General features: G+C 36.8%; 1 long non-coding RNA gene across 1 annotated transcript; it reads left to right on the forward strand.

Annotated features, from left to right (window-relative positions):
- The first annotated feature begins 813 nt into the window (after nt 1–813).
- Nucleotides 814–17,367, forward strand: 4930548G14Rik (RIKEN cDNA 4930548G14 gene). Its single transcript, NR_045811.1, has 4 exons — nt 814–880; nt 2,858–3,285; nt 4,178–4,276; nt 16,777–17,367. It is a non-coding gene; the product is annotated as an RIKEN cDNA 4930548G14 gene (long non-coding RNA).
- Nucleotides 17,368–22,375: the final 5,008 nt, after the last annotated feature.

Below are 22,375 nucleotides of genomic sequence, written 5' to 3' on the forward strand. Positions count from 1 at the left end.
GCAGGCACCAGACATGGCAGCTGGATCAAAAACTGGATCTAAAGTCCCATAGGGTAGTGAAGGAAAGAAAGACAGGAGGGCAGCAGCGCCTCTCAGTGGGGGCACCAAAGCTAGGGCGATTGTGGCTGCTTTGAGTGGAACTTAATAGTTCTCTGATTCATAACAAGTTGTCTCCTCTGTGAGAGTTGTTTCATTAGTGGATGGCAGTTCACAGTCAAGGTCAATATGGGAAGGATAAAGGTCTTCTGTCGTAATTTCCTCCCTAGGTAGGGGCAAAGAAAGATCCTTAATGGGCGGCAAAGGGAAAAGATCTGTGATGCCATCAGCCACTGAAGGCAGAGCAGAAAAAGATTTCTCTCTTAAGGCGGACAGAGGTGGTATATGAGTTGCTAGGTTAGTGGAAGTAGGATGAGAAAAGTATTCTTTAAGAGACCGCTCTCCTTTGGATACCAAGTGTTGGAGATCTAGTCATTCAGGGGTGGTTTTAAGAATGTCATTAATGAGGGACCAGTAGTTAAAAGCAGTAACAAACATTTTTGTAGGTCCAAATGCTTCATAATAATCTTTGAAATAAGCACCAACTTTGTGCCACCTCTTTTCATTAATCATTCCCTTTGGGGGAAACCATGAGCAAATCTCTCCCATGAAATTTAAAATTTTTCTTTAAGTCCTTTTTCTTAACTCTAGTTCCTCGAGTTTTGAGGGACTCTTTAAGCCCTGACTCAAAAGGTGACTGCTTAGAAAATGCTTGTCCCTTGTCTTACCGGAAATATCCTAAGATCTGTGCTGCGCTATGAACTCCCAGACTGTCTCACAATGGGTTGGACTATGACATCGTGCCGAACTGAAGCTGCTCTCGGGAACTTCTATAGATGAGCTGGTAGGCCTGCCCTCCAATGATGAGCACCATTCTTTCCTCTGCGACTCCCCTGGGGTCCCTTTTCAAGCAACAGCTTGCCCCAGCCTGCGGGACAGTTGAACAGGGACTTGAGGGGAACCTGGAAGAGAATGGGGAACAAGAAATGTGAAGAGCAGACAGCAAGTCAAGAGGCTGATCATGCTGACAAATTTTTACTTTTTCCCACACATGTTATATACTCATAGGAGCAGGAAGGGGGGGGGGTTGCTTTGTCTCTGGGTAATGCACCTGTTCCCAGGAACAGGATATTGAGATATTGACTGGGCAAACAGTTCAGAAGGAAGATTAAAACAGAATGAGTTATTAGGCACCTATCCAAAAGATTTATAGATATTTGTTCTCCGCTGCTTTCAGGATCTATGTCTATTTGTACTCAGCTTGGCTAGTACTTTCCCAGAGAGGCCAAGACTTAGTGCCTGCAGGCACTTACGGCAGTTAATGTTCAAACAAGGTCACTCCCAACAAGCTCATACCAGTGAGGCTGTGTGGCAATGGGGATACTTCTTCACCACAGCCAAGAGTAAAAAGTTGTACAGCCGCTGTGGGATTCAGTATACAAGTTCCTCAGAAAATTGGGAATCAATCTACCTGAAGACCAGCTATATCACTCTTAGGCATATACCAAAAGATTGATTCTTTCTACCAGAGGGACCCTTGCTCAAACATGTTCATCACTGCTCTGTTTATATTAGCCAGAAATTGTAAACAACCTAGACATTTCTTAACAGATGAATGCATAAATAAAATGTAGTAGGATTACAGAATGGATTATTACTCAGTCATCAAAAAATGAAGTAATTGAAACTGAAAGCTAATGGATGAAAGTAGAGAAAAGTATCCCAAGTGAGATAACCCAGACCTAAATTGATAAATACAGTATACATTTGTTTATTTAGATAGTAGTCTTCCAATATATGATAATGAAACTACCTTCTGTTGACATCAAGATTTTCAAAATTTTTACAAGTTGAAGACATAATGAAAACATTTCACATTCATATCACAGTGTGAATATTGCGAAGGTAAAATTTTGATTATTTAACTGTGAAAACATGTACTTTATAAAACTTAAATATATTAGATAAATTCATTAAGATTACAACCAAATGATTATTTCTTATAGCATTATAAAAAGAGAGAAGATTCCTTACATATGCTTCCTGATTGCCAGTGTGATATCTTATAATGTCACACCCTGCTAGTGTGACAGATTAGAGGGAACACAATATCAAGAATTGGAGAAAGAGAAATTAATTACTATAATGCTCTGGAACATTACTAAAATATGACAACTGTTCAGTATTATTTATCACCATTGACAATTATAATACTTATATTTTCTTTAAGTAGATTATTTTATAGCAAGTCTAAGTTGACTCCATATTAACAGCATTCAGACCTTTCCCTGGGGCCACTGCTGCCTTGAATTACAGATTTCTAAAAAGTAGCTAACAACATTATTCTGAGCATGATATTGAATATTCTTCATTTTCTGTGGGCATCTGAGAAAATGACACTATGGCTAATTTGCCATTTCTGAAACATATCTCTATAGCTGAAGGCATGGCCTTAATGACAAATGGCTTGAGTAATAGCTATATATTTTTTTTAATTGTAAGCCTCTGTGAACTCCACATGGTCCTTTTTCATCTAACCTAGAGACGTATATTTTTCTCGGTAGCCTAACTGAATATTACTGTAGAGTACATGCACATTACTTCATTGGTATGAGAGAACTGACATAGAATGAGGGACTGTGATAAGTCTGGTAGTGATACACTTGCATAACATTTTCTGACCTTAGACACAGCCTAACTGACTTATTTTGTGAACTGGCCAGTTGGTTATCTTTTGTGTTGTCACTGATGTTGCAATTTTATGATTATTGAAATGATTTTCTGACTTTTGCCAACTTTTTTGCTTTTATTATACTTGTAGAAGGCTTAAATGTAACATGAAGAAATTACAGGGACTGCATGACTGGAGATGATGATAGCAGTCATGGGACAACTTAAAGTCTCTAGATAACATATGCGTAAGAAAGAATGGACTCAAGAAAACGGAAGATAACTTACTCTGAACCCAGTCACATGAATTCTTCCATGATAGGACTGAAGAGACAAGAATGTCACAAGCAGACTGAGAGTATGAACAGAAGGTGCTTTCCAAAGTCTGAGGTTCCCAATAATCTAAGTTCAGTTACTTTTACACTTGGACTGAATATAGGGATAAGCAAATCAATAATTTTGTGTCCTTTGTCAGTGACTATAATCAGGAACCAACACTGCTGTTTGTGGACATTTGTTGCTGCAACAATTGCCAGAAAGCTTGTGGCAACTAAGTATCTATCTATCAATAATTAATCTGTAAGTATTCTACCCTAGTTCTTTTTTGAAAATTTTTTATTATTTACTTTATTTTCATCTCAAATGTTGTCCCCTTTCCTAGTTTCCCCTCCAAAAAAAAAAAAAAAAAACCCTATCCCCTACCCCCTACCCCTGTTCACCAACCCACCCACACCTGATTCCTGGCCCTGGAATTCCACTACACTGGGGTATAGAGCCTTCACAAGACCAAAGCCCTCTCCTCCCATTGATGACTAGGCTATCATCTGCTACATATGCAGCTGGAGCCATGAGTTCTACCATGTGTACTCTTTGGTTGATGATTTAGTCCCTGGGAGCTCTGGGGGTGCTAGTTAGTTCATATTGTTGTTCCTCCTATGGGGCTTCAAACCCCTTCAGCTCTTTGGTCCTTTTTCTATCTCCTTCATTGGGGACCTGGTGCTCAGTCTAATGGCAGGCTGTGAGTATCCACCTCTGTATTTGACAGGAACTAGTGGAGCCTCTCCAGAGACAGCTATAACAGACCACTGTAAGAAAGCACTTGTTGGCATCCACAAAAGTGTTTGCATTTGGTGATTGTATATGGGATGGAACCCCAGGTGGGACAGTCTCTGGATGGTCATTTTTTTTTCAGTCTCTGCTCCACACTTCGTCTTTGTAACTACTTCCACGGGTATTTTGTTTTCCCTTCTAAGAGGGATTGAAATATCCACACTGTGGTCTTCCTTCTTCTTGAGGTTCATGTGGTTTGTGAATTGTATCTTGGGTATTCTGAACTTCTGGGCCCACCCTAGTTCATACAACCTGAAATCTCTGGGTTCTAAAACCTTGACCAACTGTTGTTTGTCTTTAAAGTTTAAAGTTTGAAACTACAGACTTTGTCATTTTAACACCTAGACCTTTGATATTCAAGGACACAGAACTGTCAATTCTAGAAGGACCCTTCTTATCTACCAGTGATTCCTACCTGAGCAGAAAGGACAACTAGAGCATTGATAGCATACTAGGTGAGGTAGGTATGAGCATTAAATATTATAAACTCTGATTAGAAGTAAAATTTTCACTTAAAACCAGTTTATATTATATGTTTAGTAATAGAAAATAGCCAACTTTCTAATTGATCATTAAATTAGCGCTGATTTATTTAAAGAGTAATAGTATCTGAGAATGAATCCACTTGCAACTAAGCATAGTCATCAATGTTGTTTCTTATTCTCTTTTTAATTTAGTAAGCATAGTTCAGAACCACATTTTTTATATTTTTCAAAAGAAATTTACCTCAATACTTTGATTTCTAAGTTGCTTAGAAAAAATCCCTTTTTAATAATATATTTACAACATATATTTTTCACTCTACCACCTAAAATGCTTTTATAAAATATATCATATCATTAGGAAAATGAGAGAATTCTGCATCAGAGAAGAAAAAAAGAAGGCTAAAGGGGAAGACGACTGATTATTAGGGAAAGGCTAGAGGAGTATTAGGGAGGAAGATGGGCAAAAGGAAGAGATAGATTTGGAGAGGGTGGGGAGAGAAGGAAAAGAAAGACATTGAGGTATTTACTCAACACACTAGTAGCAAAAGTAACTCAAAGATTCTGTTTACTAGAAGAGTCAAGTTCATCTATGCTAGGAAGCACTAAGAATAGATAGGGAGATAGTGGGCAGCCTTGTCTTGTCCCTGATTTTAGTGGACTTTTTTCAAGTTTCTCAACATTTAGTTTAATATTGGCTGCTGGTTTGCTCTATTTTGCTTTTACTGTGCTTAGGTATGGGCCTTGAATCCCTGATCTTTCTAAGACTTTTAACATGAAGGGAAGTTGGTTCTTTTCAAATGGTTTTCCAGCATTTAATGAAATGATCATGCTTTTTTTTTTTTCTGTGAGTTTGCTTGTGTAGTGGATTATATTGATAGATTTCTATATATTGAACCATACCTGTATCCCTAGGATGAAACATACTTGATCATGATGGATGATTGTTTGGATTTGTTCTTGGATTCAGTTCTCAAGAATTTCATTGAATATTTTTGCATTGATGTTCTTAAGGGAAATTGGTCTGAAGTTTTCTGTGTTGGCTTTTTCTGTGTTTTAGATATAAGCATTAATGTTGCTTCATAGAACAAATAGGACAGTGTTCCTTTGTTTCTATTTTGTGGAATACTTTGAAGAGTATTTGTATTAGGCCTTTGAAGAAGAAGAATCTACACAAAACCCATCTGGTCCTTGGCTTTTTTTGGTTGGTAGACTTTTAGTGATTGCTTCTACTTCTTTAGAGGTAATGAGACTGTTTGATGGCTTGTCAGATCATGATTTAATTTTGGCATCTAATATCTTTTTAAAAATTGTCCAATTCATCCAGATTTTCCAATTTGATAGGCTTTTGCAGTAGGATCTGATGATTTTTTGAATTTCCTCAGTTTTTCTTATTATGTCTTCCTTTTCATTTCTGATTTTATTAATTTGGATCCTGTCTTTTTGACCTCTTAATCTGGCTAAGAGTTTTTTTTTTTTTTTTCTTGTTGATTTTCTCAAAGAACCAGTTGTGGTTTTGTTGATTCTTTGGACAGTTCTTTTGTTTATACTTGGTTGATTTCAGCCCTGAGTTTGATTATTTCCTGCCATCTACTCCTCTTTGCTGTATTTACTTTATTTTTTTCTAGAGCTTTCAGGAGGGCTATTAAGCTTCTAGTGTATGCTCTATCCATATCTATTTGGAGGTACTCAGAGGTATGAGTTTTCCTCTTAGCACTGGTTTCATTTTGTCTCATAAGTTTTGGTATGATGTGCCTTCATATAATTAAATTCTAAAAAGTACTTTATTTCTTTATTTTTTCCTTGATGAAGTTATTTCTGAGTAGGGAACTCTTCAACTTCCAAGTATACATGGGCTTTCTGTTTTTTTTTTTTTGTTGTTATTGAAGACCAGACTTGGTTTTTGGTGATCTGATAGGATGCATGGGATTATTGCAATCTTCTTGTGTCTGTGGAGGCCTGTTTTGTGATCAATTGTTTGGTCAGTTTTGAAGAAGGTACCCTGTGGTGCAGAGAAGAAGGTATATTTTTTTTGTTTTAGGATGAAATGTTCTATATATGTTTAACCCATTTGGTTCATAAATTCTGTTAGTTTCACTGTGTTTCTGTTTAGTTTCTGTTTTCATGATCTGTCCACTGATGAGAGTAGGGTGTTGAAGTCTCCCACTATTATTGTGTGAGTTGCAATGTGTGCTTTGAGCTTTACTAAATGTTTTTATGTGTACTTCCCCCAGCTTTAGATAGGATAAATAGATTTTGAGTGCTTGCCACAATGGGTTTCATGACCTAGGTGGAATCCTCATTGTACCTGCAATTTCATTCAGGAATGTAAAGTAATAGACTGCCAGCTGAGCTTGCCTTGCAACATACTCCTGCTGAAACAAAAGATGGGTTGTGTGCTCTTCCATTTATAAGATGGATCTGCAGAATTAAACTTTGAGCCTTGATCAGAACCTTTGTCTTGGCTTCACCATTCTCTTGCACCCTGTCCCTTCATTTACAGCTCCCTTTTCAGATAGCTCAGTTCATCCATGGCTGCTGGAGAGCTACACTTTTATGAATGTGAGGTTCATTGCATTTGGAGCAGATATTCAGAACTGACAGCTCATCTTGGTAGATTTTTCCTTTGATGAGTGTGAAGTGTCCTTCCTTATCTTTTTTGATAAATTTGGGTTGAAAGTTCTAGTAGAGAAATAAGGAAGTCAAAGGGATACAGATTGGAAAGGAAGAAGTCACTACTTACAGATGATATGATAGTATACTTATTGACCCAAAGTTCCACCAGAGAACTCTTAAACCTGATAAACAGCTTAACAAATGTGGATAGATATAAAATTAACTCAAATCAATACCCTTCCTATACTCAAAAGATAAACAAGCTCAGAAAGAAATTAAGGAAATGAGAAAATAGTCACAAACAATATAAAATACCTTGGTGTGACTCTAACCAAGCAAGTGAAAGATCTGTATAACAAGAAATTCAAGTCTTTGAAGAAAGAAATCGAATAAGAGATCAGAAAATAAAAACATATCCCATGCTCATGGATTGAAAGGATTAATATAGTAAAAATGGCCATCTTTCCAAAAGCAATCGACAGATTCAATTAAATCCACATCAAAATTCAAGCTCAATTATTCATAGAATTAGAAACAGCAATTCTCAAATTCATTTGGAATACCAAAAAAAAAAAAAAAACTGGATAGCAAAAACTATTCTCAACAGTAATAAGAAATGTTGTGCATTTACACAATGGAATACAACTCAGGTATTAAAAACAATGAGTTTATGAAATTCTAAGGCAAATGGATGGAACTAGAAAATATCATCTTGAGTGAGGTGAAGTAACCTAATCACAAAAGAACACACATGGTATGCACTCACTGATAAGTGGGTATTAGACCAAAAGCTCAGAATACCCAAGATACAATTCATAAATGACATGAAGCTCAAGAAGGAAGACAAAAGTGTAGATGCTTCAGTTCTTCTTAGAATGGGGAACAAAATACTCCTAGGAGAAAATATGGAGACGAAGTGTGAAGAAGAGACTGAAAGAAAGGCCATTAAGAGACTGCCCCCCTGCCCCCCACCCTGGGCATCCATCTCATATACAGTCACCAAATCCAGACACTGTTGTGCATGCTGACAGGAGCCTGATATAATAGTCTCTTGAGAGGCTCTGCCAGAGCCTGAGAAGTACAGAAGCAGATGCTTGCAGCTAACCATTGGACTGAGCACTGGGTCCCCAGTGGAGGAATTAGAGAAAAGACTAAAGGAGCTGAGGGTTTTTGCAACCCCATAGGAAAAAAATACAATATCAACTAACCAGATCCCCCAGAGCTCCCAGGAAGGATACCACCTACCAAGGAGTACACGTGGAGGGACCCATAGATCTGGCTGCATACGTAGCAGAGGAGGGTATTGTCGGGCATCATTTGGAGGATAGGCCCTTGGTCCTGTGAAGTCTTGATATTCCAGTATATCAGAATTCATGGTAGGCAGGTTGGAGTGAGTAGATGGGTAGAGAAACACCCTCATAAAATTAGGAGGACAGGGAATGAGATAGAGGGTTTCCAGGGGAGAAACCTTGAAAGGGGCTAACATTTGAAATGTAAATTAAAAAAAAATCTAATAATAATAAAAAAGAAAACACTAAGGAAACACCTCATAACAGATTCAATACTTGACAAGATATATGCACTAAGGCAGGATAGACAGGGAGTACACAAAAGACAAGAATGTCAAAAGATCAAAGAATATGTTGTAATTCGGTTTTAAACACATTATAGGAAACTGGTATTCTTAGATACAGATTATAAACAGTGTAATAAAGGTCTGAACATGACAAATTCTACAAGATAGGATTTAACATCAGTTTATATTTTCCACATATTTCACTATGATAAAGGGTCTCATGAAAAGTGACTTCCTGATTAACCCCAAAATATTTCCATTAACATGGTACTTTATATTCTAATAATTATATATATATATATATATATATATATATATATATATATATATATAAAGATTTAGTAGTAATAGTGCAAAATTCTGTATATTATACAATCATATAATGTTTATTTAATAATTTAGTTTAATTTTTTATTTTTTGTGATTGGGTGATTAACCAGAAAGTATGTTTGTAAACTATGTGCATATGTATGTTATAGACAGAAAAGAGTTACCAAGTCCACTGGATATGAATCCACATACAATTGTGAATCAACATGTGGAGTTTGTTTATCGATTGCAGGTTTTCTGAAAGAGAATGAAGTACTTTAATCTCTGAACTGTCTATGTTTCCCTTATGTGATGTTTTAAAGGTGGTACAATAAATTTAACATAATTAATGCCAATTATCTTTTATATATTGAAATAACACCATCTTGGGAATATGCCTTTTTTTAAAACCTATCTTAGTTATTTAACTATTTTCTCTTAATTAATTTGGAAACAATGGATTTGAAAGTGTTGGGAAAGGTATATGAAAAGATTTGAATGAAGAAAAGGGTAGAGAGAAATATAAATATATTATAATCTGTAAAATAACAAAAACATATCTAAGAACTTGACTAAATGTGGATCCCATTTTTATACATGAAAGTATGATATACGAATATTATAATGTAATGACAAAATTAAAATCTAAGCTAATATTAAGTGTATAAAATAATATTAAACACATAGAAATTCTAAACTATTATATGTAATTAATAATTAAAATCAATTTTCAAGCGGGATGTGGTGGTGCATGCCTTTAATCCCAGCACTCGTGAGGCAGAGGCAGGCAGATTTCTGAATTCAAGACCAGCTTCATCTACAAAGTGAGTTCCAGGACAGCCATAGCTATACAGAGAAACCCTGTCTCGAAAAACCAAAAAAAAAAAAAAAAAAGGAAGAAATCTACTTTGACTTGAAAGAAAAATTTTAATTTATTAGGAATCTTCATGATATATACCTTAAGTGTTTCATGTCTTGAAATCAGAATGCATGCTTCTAAGTCTATAAACCCACTTTGTTTTCTTATTTTCTCATTGTAGTTCCCCTCCTCTCCTCCCAATGCCACCTTTACAATTCCCTCTCCCCATTATGCCTTCCAATTTAGGTAACACTCACCCTGGGACAAGAAGTCATCCAATGACTAAGAGCACATTTTCCAAGTGAGGCCAACCAAAAAGTTCATTTAGGGGGATGGAATCCAATGAAAGGCAACAGAATTAAAATAGCCCTGATTCCTGTTCTTAAGGGACCCACATGAAGACCAAGCTGCAAATTTCCTACAAATGTATAGGGGACTTAGTTCCTTTCTGTGCCTGCCTGCTGGTTGGTGGTTCAGCTTCTGTGAGCCTCATGGGTCAAGGTTAGTTGACTCTTTATGTCTTCTTGTGTCACTGACCTTTCCAGGGTAGTCAATTCTATCCCTCACTCTTCCACAAGACATCATTAATCTGCCTAATATTTAGCTGGGGGTCTGTGCCTCCGTTTTTATCAGCTGCTAGATGAAGCAACTCAGGATACTGTTATACTAGGCTCCCATATGCAAGCATTATGGAGTATCATTAGTAATGTCAAGTGTTGTCTCTAGGTTTGCTGCTTCACCTGTTTGCCTTGTGGGACTGAGCAACTGCTAGATCCTTGGATTTCCATTCACAGCTGCTGCTGTCGATTGTTAGAGAGTAGGACTACAGACTTTCTAGGGAATCCAATACCCGCTTCTGGCTTCCAAGGGCACCAGACACACATGGTCTGTATACAGACATATATTCAGACAAAACACATGAAACACATGAAAGAAAATAAATAAATATTAAAATTTTGTATCAGTTTGAATTATAAGATGACTAGATTGACCTTCTGACTTTCATCAGTGCCTAGAGCCGATCCTGTGCCACAGCACTCCATACACAAATACTGCTGGGAGATGGCAGGAAATACTTAAACTCAGGCCTGAAATCAAGCAAGAAGAAAGAAAGAAAGAAACAAACAAACAAAAAAACCTATACAAAGAATCAAAAAACAAACAAATGAATAACTAGGAGCTGGTTGTTTGAGAACATCAACAAGATAAAAAACTCTTAGCCAGATGAACAAGAGGTCAGAGAGACAGTATCCAAGTTAACAAAATCAGAAATGAGAGATATAACAAAAAGAAATTAGGGAAATGACATACTTCACAGTAGTCTCAAACAATATAAAATATCTTGGTGTGACTCTACTCAAAGAAGGAAAAGATCTGTACAACAGGAATTTCATGTCTAAAGAAAGAAATTGAATAAGATCTCAGATGGAAAGGTCTCCCATGCTCATAGATAGGCAGGATTAATATAGTAAAAATGGCCATCTTGCCAAAGGCAATGTACAGATTCAATGCAATCTCCATCAAAATTCAAACTCAATTCTTCATAGAGTTAGAAGCAGCAATTCTTAAATTCATTTGGAATAGCAAAACCAGGATAGCAAACACTTTTCTCAACAAGAAAAGAACTTCTGGGGGAATCATAATTCCTGATCTCAAGCTATACTACAGAGCAATAGTGATAAAGGCTGAAAGGTATTGGTACAGTGACAGGCAGGAAGATCAATGAAATAGAATTGAAGATCTGGAAATGAACCCACACAACTATGGTCACTTCAACTTTGACAAAAGAGCTAAAACTATCGAGTGGGAAAACGACAGCATTTTCTTTTTTTTAATGTTTTTTATTAGGTACTTTCCTCATTTACATTTCCAATGCTATCCCAAGAGTCCCACATACCCTCCCCCACTCCCCTACCCACCCACTCCCACTTTTTGGCCCTGGCATTCCCCTGTACTGGGGCATATAAAGTTTGCATGACCAATGGGCCTCCCTTTCCAGTGATGGCCAAATAGGCCATCTTTTGATACATTTGCAGCTAGAGATAAGAGCTCCGGGGTACTGGTTAGTTCATATTGTTGTTCCACCTATAGGGTTGCAGTTCCCTTTAGCTCCTTGGGTACTTTCTCTAGCTCCTCCATTGGGGGCCCTGTGATCCATCCAATAGCTGACTGTGAGCATCCACTTCTGTGTTTTCTAGGCCCCGTCATAGTCTCACAAGAGACAGCTATATCAGGGTCCTTTCAGCAAAATCTTGCTAGTGTATGCAATGGTGTCAGCATTTGGAGGCTGATTATGGGATGGATCCCTGGAAATGGCAGTCACTAGATGGTCCATCCTTTTGTCTCAGCTCCAAACTTTGTCTCTGTAACTCCTTCCATGGGTGTTTTGTTCCCAATTCTAAGAAGGGGCAAAGTGTCCACACTTTGGTCTTCATTCTTCTTGAGTTTTGCAAATTGTATCTTATATCTTGGGTATTCTAAGTTAAAAGATAGCATTTTCAACAAATGGTGCTAGTTCAACTGACAGCATGTAGAAGAATGCAAATTGGTTCATTCTTATCTCGTGTACAAAGCTCATGTCCACGTAGATCAAGGACCTCCACATAAAACCAGCCATACTGAAACTAAAAGAGTGAGGAAGAGCTTTGAACACAAGGGCACAGGAGAAAATTTCCTGAACGGAACACCAATGGCTCATGCTCTAAGATCAAGAAATGATGAATGGGACCTCATAAAATTGCAAAGGTTCTGTAAGGCAAAGACAGTGTCAATAGGACAAAAAGGCAACCAACAAATTTCGAAAAGGTCATTACCAATCCTACATTTGATAAAGGGCTAATATCTAATATATACAAAGAAATAAAAAAGTTAGATTCCAGAGAACAAATAACCCTTTTAAAAAATGGGGAACAGAGCTAAGCAGAGACTTCCCAACTGAGGAATACCGAATGGTTCAGAAGCACCTAAAGAAGTGTTCAACTTCCTTATTTGTCAGGGAAATGCAAATCAAAACAACTTTTAGATTCCACCTTACACCAGTCAGAATGGCTAAGATAAAAAACTCAGGTGACAGCAGATGCTAGCGAGGATGTGGAGAAAGAGGAACACTCCTCCAGTGCTGGGGGAATTACAAACTGGTATAACTACTCTGGATATCAGTCTGGTGGATCCTCAGAAAATTGGACACAGTACTACCTAAAGACTCACCTATAATACTACTCAGCATATATCCAGAAGATGCTCTAACATGTAATAAGGACTCATGCTCCACTATGTTCATAGCATCCATATTTAAAATAGCCAGAAGCTGGAAACAACCCAGATGTCCCTCAACAGAGGAATGGATACAGAAAATGTGGTACACTTACACAATGGAATACCACTCACCTATTAGAAACAATGACTATGAAATTTATAGGCAAATGAATGGAATTTGCAAATGTCATCCTGAGTGAGGTAACTTAGTCACAAAAGAACACACACAATATGCTTTCACTGATAAGTGGATATTAGCCCAAAAGTTTGGAATAACAAAGATTCATTTCACAGACCATATGAAGCCCAAGAAAAAGTTTATATCCTTCAGTACTTCTTATAAAGGGAAACAAAACATCTACAGGAGGAAATATGGAGACAAAGCATGGAGCAGAGACTAAAGAAAGACCATCCAGAGACTGTCCCACCTGGCAATCCATCCCATATACAGTCAACAAACCTGGATATTATTGTTGATGCAGGGAAGTGCTTGCTGACTGGAGCCTGCTATGGCTGTCTCCTGAGATGCTCTGTCTGATCCTGACAAATACAACAGAGGTTACTCTTGTACCCAGCTAACCATTGGACTGAGTGCAGAGTCCCTGTTAGAGGAGGGACTGAAGGAGCTGAGGGGGTTTTCAGCTCCATGGTGAGAACAACAGTGTCAACTGGCCAGACTCCTATCAGCTCCTGTTGATTGGACCACCAATCAAATATTACAAATGGAGGGACTCATGGATCTGGCTGCATATGTAGCAGAGGATGGACTTGTTGGCAGTCAGTGGGAGGAGCAGACAGACCTTGGGCCTGAGGGTGTTCAATGCCCCAGTGTAGGGGAATGCAAGGGCAGGAAGATGGGAGTGGTTGGGTGATGGGGGAGCACCCTCATAGAGGCAGGGGAAGGAGGAATGAGAGAAGGGTTTCTGAAGGGGAAACCTGGAATGGGAAAAGAAATTGAAATGTATACAAAGAAAATATCCCCCTCCTCCACAAAAAGATGGAAAAAAAAGAGTTGTCTCTCTTAACATGGAATATTTCTCTAGCTCAATAATATAGGGTGAAATGTCAGTGGTTATAAGATACCTATAAGAGCTGATGCACAGTACAACAAACAGGTTTCTTTTTTTTTTTTTTTTGCTTATTGCTATTTTAATTTTCATCTGAGCTTTCATTTTAAAACCATTATGAAAAGTTCCCACTTTCCTTTTCGCCATCCCTTCCTATCCCTCTTTCAATTGGTCCCCTGCAACCTCTATCAATAGCCTTTTTTCTTTGACTGCATGCACAAATATAAATGTCACTTTTAAATATGATGTTATTATTTGTGCATATATTGTTCAAGGTCTGATCACACTGTATTGGATAATTAATAAGGGAACCATCCCTGGAAGAGGATCCTTAACCTTCTTCCAGCAATCATTTCATCATACTTTACTTTTATATGACTGAATAAATACTTCAAAACGCACTTGTGTTGCATATACTCTAATGTGACTATATCAAAGTCAGAGTTCTGTAAAATTCCTTTCTCAGGTGAGGGTAGACAGAACTAATGATTCAATTTTAAGCCTATAAAAAAATAGATAATGTGATATCTTGTTACTTTTTTGAGAAAATTAACTAATATTCCAGAGAATAAAGCCAAGTGTAACCCTGGTAGCACAGTATTTATTGCCTGTAGTTCTTTGCCTATTGATAGGAACCATGCAGTTTTCCATATTAGTATATCTCTCGCCATGGTCATTGTTCTGGTCTGGATTATGTAGCCATTTCTAGGAGACGGCTTCACAGCATACTACATATTATTCTGTCTTTTATATGCCTTCTGCCTCTTATTCCATAATATTTCCTGAGCCATAGACGTAGAAGTGGCGATGCAGATATATCAACTGGAGCATGGCTCTCACAATCTGCTGATAACATCACTGTGTCCAATTGTGGGAAAATAGATTGTTATACTTCAATTAAATGAAGATACATTATTTAAAGGCCTGAGAAGAAGGGAGAAACATATATTATCCCATAGGAGATTCTTGATGAAGGTGTAGCTTTGATAAACACTGAGATGTATGCTGATAATAACCTAAGCCGATGACCTGATTAACTTTTCATTCTTTCTTCCTATTTCTTGCTTTCTATTTGTATGTATGGGAGTCTAACATATTTGCATGTATTTCTTCCAAATAAATAAGCCTTTTCACAAATAGTGACAAAACTAGATTAAATAATCATATATTCTATTCTCAATTAAAATGAAAGAGAAGCATTCTGATAGTGTTCACATTTGGAAAATACTTTATGATACACATGATATATTAAACTAGGACATAAAGCAGATGATGCCTGTTGCAGTGTATTTCCTATCATGAAATAAACAAAAATACCAGTAGTCACTATAACTTCTTCTTGATCATTTTTAATTTGAAATATTTGAATTGAATAACGTGGAATTTTACATTTTTTGTGGTGTACAAAGCATGTATAATGTAGAATGTAGGCTTTAGCAAATTTGCAATTTGTTATTCCCTTCTGTATTAGAAAATTTCTTGGGTAGTTATTAAGCCAGTGGGTAAACACTGCTTTAATTTGATTTCTACTACAGTACATTAAAATGAAATTACAAGTAAATAATAGGAAGTAATATGACTACTTAAATGATTGTATCTTATATAGCTAAAATGTTAACTAGGGGTATACTGAAGATAAATAAAAGGCACTCCCTTATTCCATTCATATAATTTTGCATTGTTTGGTTAATTTTATTACTAGTATATATTATAATACTAATAGCTGTATAGTACAAAAATATAATTTCTGGCTTTACAACTTGCTACGTAAATAGTTTCACTATAAGAATCTTAATTTTTAATCTGTTGCTTAATAACCTTACAGCTTTTAATATAATGTAAAATTTTAACTAAGTAAAAGTTGCAGTAAAATCTACATACTAATATTTATTTTTCCTCTCATTGTATAATTAATTATAAGTTAATTTTAATATAAGAAATTCTGTAGGAAGTGTAGGTTAATCTAGTTTTACTATGTATTAAATCTAGTATAACACACATTTAGGTGGAAACTTTATAATACATGTATTTCATAAGGTAACTCAGTCAACCATAAAGTAAGACACTGCCATAGTTACTTTTCTATTGTCATGACAGAATACAATTTTTAAGGTAATTTATAAAGGAATGTATATCATCTGTGGCTCATGGTACCTCAGGCCTAAGGTCCATCACCATCCTAGAGAGGAATGATACCACAGGCAGGCAGGAACTAGGACTGAGACTTTACATCTAACTCTTTAATGTATGTCAGAAAAGATGGTAACTGGAAATGTCACGAAGTTTTAAAATCACAAGGCAGGGTGATATTCCTCTTCCAAAAAGTCTACACCTTCTATTCAGTCTCAAATAGCTCCACAACTGGGAAATAAACATCCAAATATATACAACTAATAAAGTTATTCTGTTTCAAAACACCACAAAAACAAAAGTTAATTATTCACATTAATACATGGAACAGCAGACATTGTTGTATTTGGTAATACAGGTTGTTATTAAGATGTTAATTATTTATATAGAGCCAAATAATTTTTTTAAAATATTGATATTCCTACTTCCTAGTAAGATGTCTTTCTTGCTGTCTTTCATGTTGGGTTAGGTGTTGTGGGGCATGTGTCTAATTTTCATTTCACCCCTAGAGTCCCTATCTGTTACAGAACCATGTTGTCCCTTTGTATTCTACCTCAGTCGTTGTGAGTTTATATGTCCAATGATCACGTTGATTCATAGGGCTTTGCGTTCTTGATGTTCTCATTCACCTCTGGCATTAATACTCTTTTTGCCTTCTCTCCACAGAGTTCCCTGAGCACTGCCTAAAGAACTTGGTGCAGACATTCCGTGACGGACTGAGTTCTGAGGTCTCTCAAAGCCTGGTTGTGGATCTCTGTGTTTGCTCCCATCTGCTCTGGAAGGAAGCTTCTCTGATAATGGCTAAGCAAGACACTTATCTATGAGAATTGCTGAATATAATCAGAAGTCAAGTGCCTGTATTTTGAAAACTGTAATTGTTCTTACCCTATGTCTCTTTGCTATTTTGTCTGTTTTTTGAGTACTCAGGCAGTGCTGGGTTACATCTCCTGTGGTGGACATTCAATTAAATCGGGTATTGTTACTTCCACAGCTTTGTGCCACCATTGCCCTAGCATATCTTGCAGGAAAATCAAAGAGTTTATAACTGGTTTGGTAATTAAGATACTTCTTGGGAATCAGAGTACTTTCTGTAGTAAAGAGGCAACTATGTAGGACTGAAGGCTCTATGTAGACACCAGCATAACTATCTGTTCCATTTCACTTTCTTAGGGAAGTCTAATTTCCCCTTTTGTTCCCTTACTCTATACATTACTTCTATGGTTCAATAAACCATTGGTTACTATTGACTTATTAGCTAATATCCATGTGCAAGTGAATATATACCATATTTCTCTTTCTGGGTCTTGGTTACCTCAGTATGACTCTTATTTTCAAAAGCTAGTATCTTTTTTCTCATTCATTCATTCATTCATTCATTCATTCATTCATTCATTTATTCATTTTATGACTATGTGTACTCTCTCTGCCTACCATTCCAGAACAGGGAATCAGATCCCAGTATAGTAAGTCAACATGTCGTTGCTAAGAATTGAACTCAGGACCTCTGAAAGAGCAGTAGACACTGCTCTTAACTGATGAGCCATCTCTCCAGCCTGTCAGCATGACATTTTAATATTCTATTTATTTACCTTCAAATTTCATGATTAAATGCATAATCAGTAAAGTTGAGGGATGATATTTGTATAGCAGACACTGAATACTTTTAACATTACATTGAGCCAGCTGAATTTCCACATTTTTTTTTGTAAATTTCTCTATTTAAATCATATTCATTCTAGAATAATAGAATATTATATTTAATAGTGGCTAAGTTAATCCATGCATTATGTACTTAGCTGTGTCCAAAGTACACCCAGTTGGCCTGTTAGCTATGAATTACCTAATACATTTATTGATGACAACCACATAGTACAATGTCAAAGTATTAAGTAGTTTTCAATATACATTATTTCTAAAATACATATTTTATTACATAACTTAATAAAATAGACAACAACCTAAAAGACATAATGTGCTCCAAGGACCTGGTACAAACCCTTTCAGTCCCCCTGAATTCTGCATCAGTCTCTGTGAGCCCACCTTACCCTCCATGGTTGATTTAGTGGACCAGGTTCTCCTGGTGTCCTTCATCAGCTTTGACTCCTACAAAATTTCTCCCCCTTTTCCATGGATATCTCTGAGTTTCCAGGGCAGAGACCCAGTGGCTTCCTCCACTTCACCCTCTCTTTCTGCAACTGCACACATCTGCTTCCAAAGCTATGCTCTCTGATGAAGACTGGACAGGGCAACCATCTACAAGGTATAACAGAATATCATTGAGCATCATTTCATCGATTTATTTTTTTGGCAGTCATGTTTGGTATTTGGGCATAGGCTCCCACTCATGGTATGTACCTCAAGATAAAACAGACATTGGATGGTCACTTACACAAGTTTTATGCCACTATTGGCTCAGGCCATCATGCAGTCAGACCAGTTGTGTTTTGTGGCTGAGTTGGTGTACATGTTTCTCTTTGGGTAGCCTGCAGAGTGCCATTTGGCACCAAAATTAGTACATAATAGTAACAGCTACATACAGGCACCAGCTTTACTATTCCACCTTCAATACCCTGTGTTAATTTTTTTGTTTAACAATGGGGACCAGTTAGTTTTCATAGAGCAAACCTCTATCTTGCCTTAAGTTTAGGTTATTTGGAGATTTCCATAGCACCCCCTCCCACAACAACTTAACATAATATAACCACAGCCCACCACAAGAAGTCTTGCCATTCTATGGAAGATGGCCAGTTCAGACACTATATATGCCATTCCTAGAAGTTCTCACTAGGGTCACCCTCATAGATTTCAGGAGGTTTCTATTACACTAGGTTTCTACTCTACCCCTTCAAATGTTTCTAAATTCCAACCATCTCTTTCTACATTCTTTCCCTCCATCCACTCACACCTGATCCCTCTCTCTCCTAGCCAATCTCTACTCTATTCACAAAATCTATTCCATTCCCTGTCTCATAATGTCATAGACATTTGTTCTTATTTTTCTTTTTACTTAAATTCTCTGAGTCTGAGGATTTGAGTTGTATTATTATTTAAACAACAGCTGAATTCTAGGTATGGGTTACCTCACTAAGCTTGATATTTTAATAGTTTCTTCCACTTGCATGCATATTTCATGATGTTATTTTTAACAGCTAGGCAATACTCCACTATGTAAATGCACTGCATTTTCCTTACCCATTATTCAGTTAAGGTATATCCACATTGTCTATTGTTCTTGGCTATTATGAATAAAGCCACAATAAACACAGTCGGGCAATTACGATTGTGGAAGGATGGACTGTCCTTTGTTTATATTTAGTGGTATAAATTGAGGATTTTTCTTAATACATTTTGGGAAGTCTGGATGAATTCTGTGTTTAAACCATCCCACCATGGGTATTTATTATCTGTCTGTCTCTCTGTCTACCTATCTAACTATCATCTTTATTTTTTATTTATTTTTATTATAAGATTTAAATGACTACTTCTGTCTCATTAAGGGCATTATAAGTCTATGGGAATTGTTTATACAATGCTGATTTAACTTTGATAAGTGGTGCCTATCAAGAAATTGATCCATTTCTGTTAGATTATGAGGATTTGGAAGAGAGGTTTTTAAAGTATGTTCTTATTATCTTATAGATTTCAGTAATATTTGTTGTTATATCCTTTTTATTTCTGTCTTTGGCAATTTGTGTATTTTCTGTCTTTTAGTCAGTTTGGATAGGGTTTAAATGAGATTGATTTTATTTTCAAAGAACCAAGTTTTTGTTTGAACGCTTATTTCTATTGTTCTCTGTTTCTATTTCATTGATTTCATCCCTCAGTTTTATTATTATTTGCCATTTACCACTCTTTGGTGTGCTTATTTTTGTTCTAGAATCTTCAGGTAAGTTGGTCTGTTCTAGAGCAATTAAGTTGGTAGTCTGAGATCTCTCCAGCTTTTTTAATGTAGGCATGTAGCATTATAAATTTGCCTTTTTAGAGTCACTTAAATGTTGACCCATAATTTTGTGGATGGTATGTATTAATTTTTCCAAAAAAATCTTTAATTTCTCATCATATTTCTACCTTGAGATATTTTTCATCCAGTAGAGAGTTGTTCAATTTCTATGAGTTTGTAAGCTAGCTGTTGCTTCTATTTTTTGATTATATCCAGTTTTAATCTTTCCAGGTCTCATAGTTTCCAGGGAGTTATTTAAATTTTCGTGTACACTTTGAGACTTGTATTTTGTCTTATTATGTGATCAATTTTGGAGAAAGTTTCATGAGGTATAAAAAAAGGTTTATTTTTATTTGTTTATTTGGGTGAAATTTTCTTTAATATCTGTTCAGTCCATTTGATTTATAACATCTGTTTGTTCTAAGATTTCTGTTTAGGTTGTTGTCTGTGGTGGTTTTCTGTGTAGCCTGTCTCATGGTAAGAGTAGGGAATTTAAAACTTCCATTTTCAGTGTTTACAACTCAGGATATCATATAGTAGTGTTTCTTCTAAAAACTTTGATGTCCTTGTTTTTGAGAATTGTTAAGATATGCAAAGAATTGAAATGTCATGTTGGTGTATTTTTTCCTTTAATGAATATGTTATGTTCATTCCCATCTCATTTAACTAATTTTGTATAAAATCAATTTTGTTAGATATTAAAATATTTACTCAGACTAGGTCTATATGCTTGAAGTAACTTTTTAGTCTTTTACTATGTGGTAATGCTTACCCTCCACATTGAAGTGTGTTTCTTGGGTGGAAAAAAATATGGATCTGGTTTACATATCCATTATGGTTTTTCTTCTAATAATTTATATTTTTGTTCACTTTACATCCTGATCACAGCCCACCTCCCTTCTTTCTTCCAAGTCCCATCATTACAAATCTCTCTCTCTCCTTCCTTCTCCTAAGAATTTACCCCACTCTGGGGCATCTAGTCCCAGCAGGACTAGCCAGAACCTCTGCCAGGGAGGGCCATAGAGGCACTCTAGGTAGGGGTAAGAGGATCCAGTGGAAGGGAACAGAGGTCTAGATAGCCCCAACTCCACTTGTAAATGACTCATATGAAGACCAAGCTGCACATTGGCCACATATGTACTGGGGAATCTAGGTACAGCTTCCGTGTGCTCTCTGGTTGGTGACCCAGGCTCTGTAAGCCACCATGTCCCCAGGTTAGTTGTCTGGTTTCTTGTGGTGCCCTTGACCCTTCTGACTTGCTCACTTCTATCCACCACTCTTCTATAAGACTACCCTATCTTGGCCTGATGTTTGGCTGTGGTCTCCTCATTTGGCTCTGTCTGCTGCTGGATGAATACTCTCAGGAGACTGTTACACTGGGATTCTTTTGCTAATCATACCAAAGTATCATTAATGCTTTTATAAGTTAGCTCTCTTAGATGGGATGATTCTCATGTTGAGGCAATTGTTGGCTAGCTGTTCCCTCTGTCTCTGCCCAGTCTTTACCCTGCACATCTTGTAGGCAAAACAAATTTTGTGTGAAAAGCTTTGGGAGTAGATTAATGCCCCCTTCCTCCTCTAGAGTCCTGCCTGGTTGTAGGAGATGCCCAATTCAGTTTCTTTCTCCCTCTGATTTGAACATAAGCTAGGGTCAAGCCTATATCCTCTCTCATCCTAATCCTTCAATTAGTTAAAAGGGGTGACCCCTGTTGATTTCCATTCTCACTGTGGGTGGTGCTCTCCTGTTCTCCTCTCCACTTGCCATATTTGATCACCATTACTAGCCTGTTCCTCAGTAGCTCTCCTATTTAGTTGCTTCTCTCCATCCACCTCTGATGACTAATTTCCTCTTCTGAGTATGATTCATGAATCCTCCCTTGTGACCTTATTAGACAGCTTCTTTGGGTCTGTGGATTATGCATGGTTATCCCTCACTTTATGGCTAATGACACCTTATGACATACCATCCAATTCTTTCTGACTATGAGTTTCTGCACTTGGTGATATTCTCAAATTACATCTACTTGCATGCAAAATTTATGATGTTCTTGTTTTTAATAGCTGAGTAGTTTTCCATTGTATAGATATCCCACATCTTCTTTCTCCATTCTTCTGTTGCTAGAAATTTAGATTGCTTCCAGTTTCTGGCTATTATGCATGAAAGTGCTATGAACAAAGTTGAGCAAGTGTCCCTGTGGTGTAGTGGGACATCTTTTGTGTATATGTGCAGGAGTGGTTCATTTGGGTCTTGCAGTAGAAATAGTGTCAACTTTCTGAGACATCATCAGATTGATTTCCAAAGTGGTTGTATTGCACTCCCACAAG

The sequence above is a fragment of the Mus musculus genome, chromosome 15 (genome assembly GCF_000001635.26).
Source record: "Mus musculus strain C57BL/6J chromosome 15, GRCm38.p6 C57BL/6J".
Taxonomy (NCBI): Eukaryota; Metazoa; Chordata; class Mammalia; order Rodentia; family Muridae; genus Mus; species Mus musculus.